This window comes from Papilio xuthus, unplaced genomic scaffold, assembly GCF_000836235.2.
Source record: "Papilio xuthus unplaced genomic scaffold, Pxut_1.1 DF826115.1, whole genome shotgun sequence".
NCBI lineage: Eukaryota > Metazoa > Arthropoda > Insecta > Lepidoptera > Papilionidae > Papilio > Papilio xuthus.
Window position 1 is genome coordinate 128299 of NW_013532534.1, and position 14662 is coordinate 142960.

General features: G+C 33.0%; 1 protein-coding gene across 1 annotated transcript in view; it reads left to right on the forward strand.

Moving 5' to 3' along the window:
* The first annotated feature begins 7808 nt into the window (after nt 1–7808).
* LOC106123578 (roundabout homolog 2) overlaps nt 7809–14662 on the forward strand; it is a 29437-nt gene continuing 22583 nt past the window's right edge. Inside the window, exon 1 of the mRNA XM_013319982.1 lies at nt 7809–7953. The gene's annotated coding sequence lies outside the window, so the exon portion shown is untranslated. The remainder of the gene's footprint in view (nt 7954–14662) is intronic.

Below are 14662 nucleotides of genomic sequence, written 5' to 3' on the forward strand. Positions count from 1 at the left end.
CAGATTGTTTTTAAAATGATTTCAAAGTATTCTTCGATTTTAATCGTCTTCTTTTCTCGAACAAAATTATCAATGCAAAGTATCTGCAGTCGGCGACAGTATTTAGCTCAAAAGGAAGGTAAAAATTATAATCGCAAAAAGTACTTTCGAAGAACCGTCCGGGAGACTCTTTTGAATAATCAATTCGTCACGAGTCGCGGTAAAAATATTATGTCTCCCCCGTCCACAATGTCCACCTACATTGAATAATGTAAGTATTTAACAACCATAATGCACTTTTGAGAATCGGCTGCGCAACAATAGACAATGATTATGTTATAGACATTGTAAAGTTTTAACTTTAACGATGTCCGAAAGCGACTATTGTTTCCGTTGTCCTAGCATGCGCCTAGACAATTTATTCATGTAACCTCATTGTACACTTTTCAAGCAGTTTAAACCTTTACTGCATGTGAAATAAGAAACATTTTTGTTTTATGAATAAGTATTTTAAGTTTGCAAGAGATGTATGGGGTTTAGGGTGTGATTTATATTCGTCTTTTGTTTTTGAATGTTTAGCTAACATCGGTATCAATGGCACAGCCTGAGAAGGTCGTTATTTTTATACAGCGCGCTCGTATTGTCATCGAATGAGATCGTTAGTACGTAAGCGGGTGGTCGGATACATTGAAATTCTATTGACATAATAAATCTTTATCTTGGCAGCATTACAACGATCTTTAGACGAAAACTGTTAAAATATACAGTTAACATTTTTTTTTAAAAACGAAAAGATTTTGTTCTATAAGTCATTATGACAAATATTAAATCGGTAAATATACCGATGCAATGCTGCTTACGTCTGAAATAGGTATTAGTAGTATTATGTATCTAACATATATTTATTTCCCATGTGTAGATATTCCTATAACAAAATCCATATATGTATATTTTACCTCTATTCTCTTGCCAGAATAAAAAAACGAACGCCCACTTCTATATTTGAAAGAAAAACGATCGAAGATCTCGTTATTGTGTAAATTTTACGTCCCTGTTACATTTCGACAGAAAAAAAATCTCATTCACAGACAATCTTTTTTTTTTGTCCCAAAATTACGTGTCATCCGCTGATATATTGCGTTAAACACAACAATGAGGACTCCGGCGCGTTTGTCAAAATAAAACTCTGTCTACCTACTCAAACATGTAACGTGTTTTCAAATCACCCACACACAAGTAAAATGTCGCACGGTCCAAAAGTTAGAAGTTTTGTTCTTATAAGTAAACAAAAATCTTTGTCACAACTCGTATGGAAAGTGTCAAAGACAACATTACTGCAAGTTATAAAATATATCTTAAAAATAACAAGATAAGGAACACGAAAAGTTAAAAATACTGATCGTGTCTACATTTTTATTATTTCCATAGTCTCCTTTCAAATATGGTCACTGGTTGAGCATCTGGCCCACCTATGAATTGATTTTATTTCGAATGTTACTTCATCTTAATGATTGGGAGTTTATCAAAATAGCATGGAAGAGACAGTAGTTGCGCTCATCAGAATCCCTAAATTAAAAAAAAAGCTAGTCCTAGTGTTGGCTTTGAGTGTTGGTTCAGAGAAATTAGTTATCATTTTCGTTAAAAGTTAGTTTGGTAAAACGAAATGTAGATTTCATGTAAAGTTGTAAGCATGTAGAGAAATTAATAAAGAACAACACATGCTTTGTAAATATTTAAAATATAAAGCAAAAATATAGTTTAAAAAGGAGCAGACAGTTTATTTGTGACCTTTTTTAGTAATGTAACAAAACCAAATGCTTTCAATGTTGAAAAGACACATTTATTGCCTAAATAAGTTTGGTGATCGATTCTCTATCGCATTACAAAACCGATGCGGTATTGTTGTCTAGGGTCGGATGACGTGTGACGACGCTCATTGTATGAAGCCGATGTTGAACAATAAGCTGACCATCTGAAACAGCCCTTTGTTACTGCAGCTGAATATTTTTATACAGGATGTCCAACGAACCGAATTGAGGCACGACATTTATTATATCGAAATAAATAGTTACAGGATGATATATTATCTTACATCTTTTTATGTTACGTTAAACTTGTCTAGTATTATTAAATCTTCAACAAATTTGAATGAATAAAAATTGATGTTAAAGTATTTCTAATCAAACCTAGACAAGCATAGAGAGCTTATCAAACGTTGTTGAAGTAGAGTAGGAGATATCTTTCTACATTTACTTAATGAGTCACAATACTTGTTAAGATTAAACAGATTTTAGTAGCAGGCTTTTAGTACGTTGTTCTTTTTGCGTCTGGAAAATTTTTGGGAATTGTACCGTATGCAAAAGTCCGATGCAATTTTAATTCGTAACAATGAACGAAAATAGTCCTGCTTTACCACTCAGCCAAATAACCTCTTAGCTTTAACGAAGCAAGCAATAAAGAGACAGAATTAAAACGCGAAGTGGAGTGCCCTCTAGAAGATTTCACGGACATTCGGCATTAACACTACTGCGTTAATGAGGTAGTCAGTGTAACCTTGGAGAGCGTCCAGAATGCCTTGTAAACACTTGAATGTGGCTACACGAAGTTAATGAAAAAGATCTTTAATATTATTGGCAATTAGTAGCGAAAAATAAAGGCATACATCTTGATGGTAAAAAAAAATTATGCTGGCGATATATTTTGTTTTTAATTTTCCTTTACTCTTCAGTAAGGTACGTTTTAATTTTTAGTATTTTTAGTAAAATTATTTATTCATGTACTTAGATAAATAGAAAACTTATATATATATTTATTTAGTTAAAATATAGCGGTAAGCCTACGCCTTCACTCAATTTATCCACTTATTTTCATTTCGTCTCTTCGAATGAGACATCTCAAGGACAAAGCTCTCAAATTCAAGTAGCGACCACTTACACAACCACGAGGGACTCATAAAAAAAATACATATAAATGTATGAAAAATATCTTCTATACCCTTACAGCTTGTATTTTTTGTTAAAGGTCAAATGATAGCGAACAGTTAATTTAAAAAGGGAATAACATTTATTTTTTTCGAAACTAGTAACAGCGCACTTCAAATTTTCTGCTAAATATATACATACATATATACATCCAATATCTAATATTTCTATGATTCTCATAGCTCAAAGAATGGCTATACAATTATTTAGTTACTCTTTAAGAGTTCCATATACTTTTTCATTATATAATTTTTCATCGTCTTCTTTCTATATTTACTATACTCTTGTAAAGGCTTGCAAACTGTAGTCAAAATGATACTTGCGGATATGAATTGGTATGCTAATGTAAATTAGTGTGACCACTTGACTTGTTATTAATTAAAAACAGCTAAACACTCACGTGTATTCGTCCGGTAGCGGCACCGACTAGTTTTGAGTCTATCGGGGACCCTTCACCAGGGAAGTTTATTATAATGTCTCACGAAAGTTTGAATAATTCTTCTATGACTTAAGACCATGTAAGGTTTCTTCGAATACTAAAGATTTGTTTTTGCATATCTTACTAATAATATGCGCATGTTCAGATAGATGGATGGATGTTTGTTCGAACGTATCTCCGAACGACGGCATGAATCTCAATGCAATTTTGAATAGAAATAGTGTTGTAGAGAACCAAGTTTTATTTTTAATTCCGCGCGAATGGAATTGTGGGTAAAACCTAGTTAAGGTATAAATTTCAAAATGATATGTTCTGTTCTAATACCGTATTTCGTTGTAATTCATGTTTGGTACATGTGTTGCAGAATCCTATCACTATCAATTGTTTTATCAGAGTACGAGGCAGCTTGTGATTGTCTGAATTAGCATACAGCTCCCGGCTCCGGCGAGAATTGTGTGAAATGTTCCCGCGTTTTACTCCTAAATTAACGTCGTACAATCAGCAATGAAAGTTGATTAGAAAGATTTTTTTTTCTTAATAATATTTTTTTGTAATATTTAGAATATTAAAATGCAGGTTAAATTAAACATTTTTGTATTCATACTTATTACCGTATGTTTCCTTTACCGAATAACTAGTACAAATTATGTAAAAGAAATCTTTATAGATCTATAAAATTTTACATATTCTTGGGACGTGCCTTCTCTTAATCTAGGTGTTAAATAGGTACTTATTTATGCAGTATGAGTGTGTGTGTGTGCGTGTGTGTGTTTGTGTGTGTGTGTGTGTGTGCGTATTCATCAGTTTTATTCCATTTGCAAAAAAAACTATCTTTGATTTATCATTGTAGATATGTTTTGCTAACGCTACACGATGTATTGCAGGACGCTTGGCACAGAGCACTTGAATGGCACAGTTTCCGATCCCAGTTCAAAGTTGTAACTAGTTCAAGCATACCTGGATCTCTGGAGCACCTACCTGTGGATGAAATTAATGAGGAGTGAATTCAGTGCTAACTACACCACTAAACTTTGCATTTAACTTTGATTTTAACATCTGTGTATGTAATAATAAATAAATTATTGGACACTAACATGTAGATACAGTTATACAGTTTGATTTTGATGTTCTCATTAGACTTGAAGGTGCAGTGCGACAAATTTATTTGGCTCCGTGACCATAATAGATTATAAAATGTCATACCATTTTAACTCTACTATCTTTTTCTTTTCTGTAGAAACTAGTATGCTCTGTTTATATCATCTGTTTTTTTTTTTAATAAATAAAAGTGCGATTCTGTAAATAACACGAGGCTCTTTAATTGTACTTATTAGACAGCGGAGTACAGTGCCATTAAACAAGCGAGCAAAATAAATGCGCTGTTCATGTAACTTTTTATGTGCAAAACTGCAATTTATGTATCGCTTACAAAATTATTTCTTTGTCATTAATTCATTTAACGCGAACAATTAGTTGTTTTCGGAGTGAATTGCGAATGCATTTGTTATGTTGTATTTATATTTCATTAGTTTAGTGCAGATAATACTTAATAACTCTAAACTAAAGCGACTTAGTAGCTTACAGTGTCGGTGGCTCAGGGGTTAAGCGCTGACTTACAATCAGGGCTTTGGTTCGAAACCCGCGATGTTCCATTGTTTTTTTTCGATTATATATGTACATTTATCTGACGTTCTTGAGGCGAAGGAAAACATCGTGATGCAACCTGCACATATCTGCGAAGAAATTCAAAGATATGTGTGAAGTCAACCAATCCGCACTGGGCCAGCGTAGTTGACTATGGCCTAGTCACCCCTAATCTATGGAAGGCTCCGAGCCCTTCGGTAGGGACACATAATAAGCTAGCGATGAAAGAAACTTAGAGTTCGCTTAATAACCCTAAGTGCGGATGTAAAAATACTCTCTTAAAATATTTCTAAGCAAAGGCAATTCAAATCGCTTATTATTACTGTAGTCTAATAGGGTAAGTTATTTCGTAACCTATTCACAATCGACAAATACCTTATACCTTATCTTTACATTGTAGGTGTACAGGTATATAAACATGTCTATGCAAGCTATCACAACCATAAACGTAGAGTACATAGCGCCGACCAGCAAACAACCGAAAGCTCTATCTCGTCGGAAGATTTTGTGAGCTTAACTTGACGTCGGGGATTAACTGCACTTCCCTGAAAATTACTTCAACATGCAAACTCTACGAACGACGTGACTTTTTTAAATTAGTTTGACAGGAATAAAAACATGGCACTTGATGGATTTCTGTAATAACTTTTTATGAAACAATAAAATAGGTACTAGCAGTTTTTATATAAATGTACATAAAGGTAAATGAGTTTTTTTTTATTTGAATTACTTTATTCATCTAACTTTTGATTTATAAAAAGTATTTTCAAACTAAACTATGTACAATGAAATAATCCTTTCCTATCGGTTTTAAGAAAATACGCGAGAATAACATGGTTGATTACAGATTAAATTAATCAATTTTTAGCTCTAAACCTATCAGGATCTTACAGGATTAAAGATGTGTGAACGTGATAATTGGAATTTCCCAGTGTTTCACATTAAAAGACAACGGTAGTTGCTTTACTAAAGAAATTTTAAATTCCATTAGCTCGTAATAAAATTCCCCCTTAAGGTTCTTAATAACAGTCACTTGTACAGAATACTAGTTTCACACGAGGGCAGAAAAGTGAGGCAGAGTAGTAGACAGTGCAGTACTATTATTTGAATGCAAGCCAGAACAGTTGGTACTGTTTTGACAGTAAGTGTGTGTTCCTGTTCTACCTCACTATTCTTTCCTCGTGTGAAACTAGCGTAAGACCATCCTTGTAGGTAACAACATTAATTTGTGCTGTATCACTACAACTCTATTATTCAGTGCCACTTTAAACATTAAGCCACATTAAAATGACACGTTAGAATAACATCAATTTGTCATTTTATATACCCGCATCTTATGCAACTATAAATTATCGTTTACTTTTATTATTGAAGTAGCTGTAGCCCACGACTCCGTTCGCGCAAAATTAAAAAAAAAGTCAATTAGTAGAGTATGTGTTCCTTCAGACTATGTTCTACATTTATGCCAAATTTCAGCGTGATCCATGCAGCTGTTCTAAAGATACCTTTAAACAAACATTCGTCCATCCAAACATTCGTATTTATATTAGTTATATTATATCCAGTACAGTTTTGTCAAAAACATAGAGTTAAAACTCTTGGACGCTTGCTTAGTTACCTAACATGGTGATCATCTTATAGTACCCTTAAGAAAGTTAAGTCGTTCTATCCATTGTTATCTAGAACATTCCAGAACATTTTGAATACGAGTACATTGTTAATATTATTAAATTCCACGATTAAACTTTTTTGTGCGTTCATTGCCATTTATGTTTTAAAAAAATGAAAGAAATAAATACATTGCTTCATAACTATACATACGGTAAGTATATATACTCGTAGAGACTTTTCATTAGCGATAGCTCGTATCGTAAAGGTAAATTTTGCGCAATCAGCATACCTCGCCGTGCTGTGAACTAAATTTAAACTAGATCGATACAGATTATTCTCCACATCGGCTGCACTCGCAATGCAGACATTTTATTAATAGAACCCAGAGCTTAATAGCTATTCCAATCTTGCACAAATGGGCTCGTGTATTAACCATCAACTATTCACTCGTGCGTTTTGCGCGCTTCGCAATTGCATGTTTCAAATGACATTTCATTAATGATGATTATGTCATTTGTGGCCAGTCTTAAATAACTTTCGAAAAGGTTTAAATTGAAATAGGAAAAAAATATGATTGTAATTTGAAATCAATGAATTCTGATTCGAAGTAATAGAGATGTTAAAACGCCTTTAAAATTACGTAACTAATTGGGTAACAATGTACATATTTGAATATGCTTGAATATGCTTAACCGTTTTAACGGCTTTAATATTTGACTTACGTCAGTCAAAAGTTCTCCTAATTTTTTTTTTAGATTATGCCGATTATTCTTATTGCTTGTACCATAACTATAGGCCTTAGTATTCGTCTTTTTTCTGTACTATATACTAAAATTTTATGTTATAGTATTAAAAATAATTATTTATTTAGATTACGTAAAAATAAATTGCAACCGATCAAATCCTAAGTTCAACGTATCACATATAATAAAAATATTGTTACTGACCGTTTAAATTTGTCAGTATTATCCTTTTACGTAATCGGATACTTCCTTATTGATGTTAAAGCTCGATCGTTCTCTGGGCAAATGTTCGCCGGGGTTGATTTGCCCTCGCGAAAGCACCCCCACCCCGCCTCGCCCGCCGGCCCACGTCTAGACCGGGAGACAGACTCGTGTTAGTTGCCTTCCAGCCTCTGAGAGGGTAGGACGTAACGCTGTTTTGTCGTATGGCGCGAAATTTGAATGTTTGAAATACGAATGTGACTTTTGAATACATTTTCAATCAAGTGTTACCTTGTGTGCAATTTGTGACGTTATCGTTGGAGTTTGTTTGTCGTTTCTGGGATGTTTTAATCACGTAAGTATTTATTATAATGTAAATAGTGAATTTTCGATTAAAATTAATGTAATTTAGGTGCTTGAGCAACTTTTAGCACTAAACTTTGTGCAACTTCTATCTTTTTGATTCTTCAGTGAAATATTTAGGCACTAAAATAAATGTTACATCTTTCTATGTATAACTTATATTAAAAAAGTAACTATATGGTTAATTTCCATAATAGTATAATGTACAAATATACACATTGAAATAGCAACCAAACTCATTTTGTGACCACCTCTCGTAAATAGGATTGGCGACGGGACATCATAAGAGCGTTTTTAAGTGCAGACCTATTGTAAAAAAATATGTCCAAAAGGGATGTCAAAACGTACTTAAGGGGGAAAGAATATTTCTTGAAGACATTTTGCAAGGCTCTCAAAAGTTGGAGAGGAGAAAAAAACGACTTCCGGTCGAACCGACCGCCACTTATCCGCGCCGGGGAGCGAAGCCATGAATTAGCAAAAATACACACCGCCTGAAAAGAAATCCAAATGATTAACTGTTATTTTGCTTAAACTATGACGTTTATTGCTTGAAATTCCTTTACGTTCGGGCTTTTAATAAATAAAGCTTTCACAATCCTAACCTAAATCAAAAGAGAGGAGATTAAAATAATCTGAAAGTCAGTTTGTTCGCTGTTGCCAATATTTATCCGGTTGAATTTTAGATGCTGGTGTTCATTAAGATTAACCTAATTTCTCCGCAATATATTATTAAAGGTAGATAGCCTAATCAGCCTTTTAATACCATAATATCTGGGTTAGTTAATAAAGTTTCGTGACTGTTAATTTTGCAATTGTTAAGTAGGTTTTTGTCTGGAATACAACACCTGTACATAGCATAATTGTATTTTAAAACAAATAATATTATAGAATTACTATCTAGATTCAATTCGCACGGGATTAAAAATAATATAGTAGCTGATTCTCAGAGCTACTGAATATGTGTATAAAATTTCATAAAAATCAGTCAAGACATTACTCAGGAGTATGGTTACTAATATTGTGATACGTCAACTTTATATATAAGATAAGCTGTCGCCCGCGACTCCGTCCGCGCGGAATTAAAAAAACTATTGGTCGCAGCATAATGTTATATGTTATATGTTAGCCTAAAGCCTTCCTCTATAAATGGACTATGCAACAAAAGAAGAATTTTTCAAATCGGACCAGTAGTTCCTGAGATTAGCGCGTTTAAATAAAAAAACTGTTCCGCTTTCTAATATTAGTATACATCTAATAGTTACATGAGCCAACAATATATAGGTCTATGATATATTATTGATATCGAAGGCCTCGTCAATATAATGTCATCGAGCAGTAAATAATTTATCGAATGGTTTTGTTGTAAATATTATATCACTTGATGTGTATTAAATAAAGTTAATGGAGGTCCATTGAATCGCTGAATACTGTCGTTAATAAGTAACGAGCGCCGGTATTGTTCAAAAAACATTGTTTGCTTTTTTATTTAACGTGTGGATGATAAAATTTTACCGTACAATTTGGCGTTCATTGCGGTCGATATAGCTGAATAAGGCTTTGTTTTCTAATACGCATGCATATGTGTAATGGTTATGGTTAATGGTTATTCAATTGTAGTTATCTATTTCAGTTGCCTCTATATTTCGGCGGCTTCTACATAATAAATTGAATCCCAAAATTTTGTTATTTGAACAAAATTTTATGTTTTAGTATAACTTTCAAATTTCTTAGTTTTTACTATAATAACAATCTTAAGCGATTAAGCTGTTTGAGCTCGCAGTAGCCATTGATGACAGTCCTGTGATCATGGCGCATGCAAGTGTGCCGAAATATCGGGAGCTCAAACAGCTTAATCGTGGTAAGAATCCCGTTTCTTACTAACGCTTTATGTTTTTTTAATTTGATAATACTGTTAAGTACCAACCATTGGTTTATTAATATCCGTTTTGATGATAATATTCGAAACTCTATTAAAATAACTATGGTCAAAAATAAAAAAGTTTAAAAATAAATTAATTCCTTATTAACTTTCAAGCTTACGTTTATGAACTTACAATTCCGATGTCGGTACACAAATCTTCTTTTAATTGCTGTACCCTCGCCCGCTAAAGTAAAAAGCCGGAAACGTTACAAATAGAAACATTAGTTCTTGTAACCGTGTTATCCGATACATTCAGATGGAGTTGCGTTTACTTACTCATTGACAGATAAAAAAATATATATGAACACGCATATAACTTATTAGTTTTTAACAAATGACGGCTCAAATTCTAATGAATAAAAATGTTAATCGGGCTTAAATTATTTTCTATTCAAATAAACATTAAATATAATTTTAGTTATGTACTAAAATAGTACTTTAGTACTTTCATAGATTTTCTACAACATAAATATGTCGCCGAAACTCAGTAAAATTACTTTCCATATTATAAATCGAAACTGTAAAGCATCGGATAAAGTTATATGTCGGAGCATTTTAATTTGATAAATTAAATCTTAATCTTTGTTCCTAATTAATTTTGTTATATCTTGTTGGAGAGCGTGAGTCTAAAGGATGTCATGTTCTTATTCCAAAGATTAAAATAATCCTATTTGAACAAAAATGTGCACTAGAATCTAAATACCTTTAACATGACAATGCGAGATCAAATGTACAGAGCACAATGCACACAGAGTAGATATATTACAATGTATTCTATTGAGATACTGGAATATTTTGTATGAGACAACAGTTAATACATCTGATCTTGTCACCTTACCCATTGGTGTCACAGAGGTCATCGGTAAACCGAACGGATGCATCCCATCTCGTACCTTTATTGGTAGACGTTTAACATACAATGCTTATTATATAAACATGTATGCCCATATTTATAACAAGATTATTTGGGGCATTAGTTCCTGTTTTCTTCAAAATGTTTGCAAAATTCATAATCAAAAAACGATCATCTTAAGTCATTTCTGAATTTTATAATGCTACTAGCTGTCGGCAACGAATCCGTTTGCGCGGAATTAAAAAAATATATTAAGTAGCCTATATGTTCTTTCAGACTATGCTCTACGGTATGCCAAATTTCATTAAAATCCATTCAGCTGCTCTGGAGATATCTTCAAACAAAAATCCATCCATTCAAACATTCGCATTTATAATGCTAGTAAGATTTCTTTAGACTTACATATATACTCGTAAAAGGTTGTGTCTAGATTTAAACGATCTGTGAATATAATTAGTGGTTTTTATGTTAAGGATTTTTAGTAACGCATAAATTATACTTCTTTAGGATAAGCTGACTGTTATTTTATTATAATAAAAGTTTACGTTAATACAGCATTCAAAAAACTACTTATTATGCTGCAACCAGTTTGTATCCATGTTTGGAATAATAGTCGCACGTAGATTTCGTAACCTGTTTTTTTCTGTTTATCTAAAAAATGATCTTTATATTTTCTGTGTTATCACAACATGTAAGCCACGATCCTTACAACGGCATCAAAATGCGTCTACAAACAAAACTCCAAAGTAATTCAATCTATTTCAAAACTGACTTCAAAGTAAATTGATCAATTTAAGGTATCAATCTCCAATTCAATGAGGTCAAGTAATTATTCCTTAACTTCGCTATCAGCCCCTTTTCCTAAAAGCCTATCCTTGTAACCCAGATAAGGCGAAGATATCTTTTGACCTCGGTTTATCTTTCCTCAGGATAAGAGAAACAATGAATTTTAATTCTGAGTGCAACATGACTGTTGAAGATCGTAAATATTAGCTTATCCAATGTTATTTCCAATGTGGGTGATGTTTTAACAACGTACAGTCGCGAACAACTACAAAGGTTTGTAGAAATAAAAAAAAAACAAATTGTAGCAAGCTATTTATCTCTTTAAGACCATTAAGTCGGTAGACTTTTATAATCTCCCTCTTCTGATATTACATGCAAAGAGAAGAGAGAAGAAGATAACATTTAGTCAATGTTAGTGTCAGTTTTAATGTTGACTTATTCTTAAAAAAACGTTTATCGATTGAAAAAGTAAACATTAGTCCTGCATTTAACAAAAAAAAAGTGTTGACAAAATGTATTCATTGCTTAATATCATACGATACATGAATACGTAACTATGACAATGAAAAAATAACGTCCATGTTACAATTTAAATTCTTTTGGTCTCTAAGTCCATTGTGGCGTTGATTGTACACAACGATATCTCAACACTAATATGTCTATAAATTGAATTAAAACTTTCTAACTTAATGGGTGCTTTAGACAACAAAGTTATACAAATTGCTGTTTCTAATCGAATAAACGTTAAAATAATTGGTTGGGAGTAATTAAAATTAACCACTATCCCTGCTTAGAACAGTTTAATGTTTATTATTCAGCGGCACTTCGTCGACACTTGCTTGTTTACTGATGGGACTTATCACTTAGTAAACTTAATTTCAGTAAACTGCAACTTAAGGAGTCCTTGTATGTTTAAGATAAGGTTATTAAAATTATAAAGTTTTATTATACTTGACTAGTATACCAAATGAGTGGGAATTTTTTTAACAATTTTACACTAAAATTTCGTTCATTCTTAATCTATATAAGAACTTAAATCGTTTTGTCTGATCAGATTTACGCCCAGTCTACACTTTTCTACACCGTGCTGGATTAGATCGCTGGACTGTAATAAAGTAAACAGTCCATTAGCTCAAAAATTATTGTACCCATTTCATGAATTCTTTGACTCATAGATAGCTGTGAAACATCGAGTGACCTATTGTTGCTATTTATGTATAGAATACATACATATATATACCTAATATACATATAACAAATTTTCGAATTAATCATACAGATGGCCTACGTTATTAGCCCTAGGTTCATAAATTAAAAGTTACATATATACGAAGCTATGACTCAAGAATTACTTTCTCATCTACATAACTAAATAACTAAGACCCGCTGTTCCAGAGTATCATCTCTAAGTTATTTATCCGCGTGACATCGAAATCCAATTCCATCATCAAGTCTATCAAAATCGAATAAAGCACAATTTTCCCCCATTACCGGCTCCGCGTTTCTTCCGTTATTTTACGTATCGTTTCCGAAAGTGAAAGGAGGGTAAGACGAAGGCGAAAATAATAAATCCATATCGAATATGCACAAGAGGGGATGAATTTAGTAAGCGGAATATGATATCCAATGAAATTCGCATGTCGCGGCCATCGGGCGATCCATCAACAATTAAATGTTGTGTTGTCGGCGATACATTATCAAGACTACGGGTAAATTCTGATTGATGGGAGTTAGAGCTATGAATCCATGTTTATGTTCGCACGAGTGACTCTTAGACCATGCGGAAGCTATCACGGGAAGACCGATGCGAAAATCTTGTAAGCGATACGTTTCAATAGCTTACTTAATTGAAAGTACAAATATCAAATCTAAAAGTCCCAAGTTAAAATGCTTTGCTCTCAATTGAACGAGAATTAAGCCTAATTATTCCATCCGTAGAACTATTAGTGCAAAAGAGGAGTAGTATTCTAGGCAGAATTGAAGCGGGTTTCCATTGTTATTTTAGATAACAGGAAAAATCTGCAATGCTCGCGGCCACGTCCCGCTCCACGATCCATTGTTGAACCTCATTCCAGTTTACGCAGCAGATTTCATAGCGTGAGATAGCATTTATCATTTTTCTGAATTCTTTACCCTATATTGTTTACTTAACGGCCGTTTCCAATTGCAATTATGTCTTATTCTATTTGATTTGGACCCCGATTGACTTCGTAGGCGTTTATCGCACGAGGTCGATCGTTCCCATGACTGGGGTGTTACGCTATTTTCGTACGTCGTCACGGTGTAATTTATGGGCATGCGACGTACAGTCCTTCGTGCTTTTAGGGTATGTCCGGGTAGTGATCCTCACTAAATTTATGTCCTTGTAAAATATAAAGGACGGATTTTAAGTGCCTATCTGTAAATATAATAGTAACAGTTCAATATCATAAATCAATACAAATAAAATACCACTTTTGCATTGCTTCAATGTCTACAATTTATTTGAAAGGTAAATACCAACGTCAAAGAATAGAAAATAGTCAAGGCTAATTTTCAATAGCACTGCAAACTAAATTGTATACAGACAAAGTTATATGCTTCGCTCAAAACTTTTATGTATTAGGCGACTAAATTATTACATAATAATATATGTAAAAATGATTATACATACTATGTTCCCATTACTACGTTACAATGTACATAGCTATATTTATTTATGATCTTAGGTGTGGTTAACCTATAGAAGAAACTTAACATGCTAGTAGAGCTATTAAATAGTTAAATTATATCACCGATTTGTAGTCAAATTATTTGTCAAGCATCTATTCCCAAAATTGCTTCCAAATTTAGCGACGAGTGGTTTGTCGTCGGGAATGCACTTCACATGCAAACGTTTCGAACAGTGTAGCTATAACAACTACTAGAGGCGCCAAAATCAAAATTTAATTTACATGATGTATTCCATTTAAGTTCATACAACATAGAACCATTAAATGTTTTACAAATTAGTAGTTATTTCTATTTAACATATGAATACCACAATATCACTGTACTTGATATCTTTTATGGTGTAGCTTAATGTCATGGAAAAGCCAATGACGTGTAAGTATAGCGCAGCTGTGACTTTTATTCTCGTAATGTCCCGATGCGATGCATTCA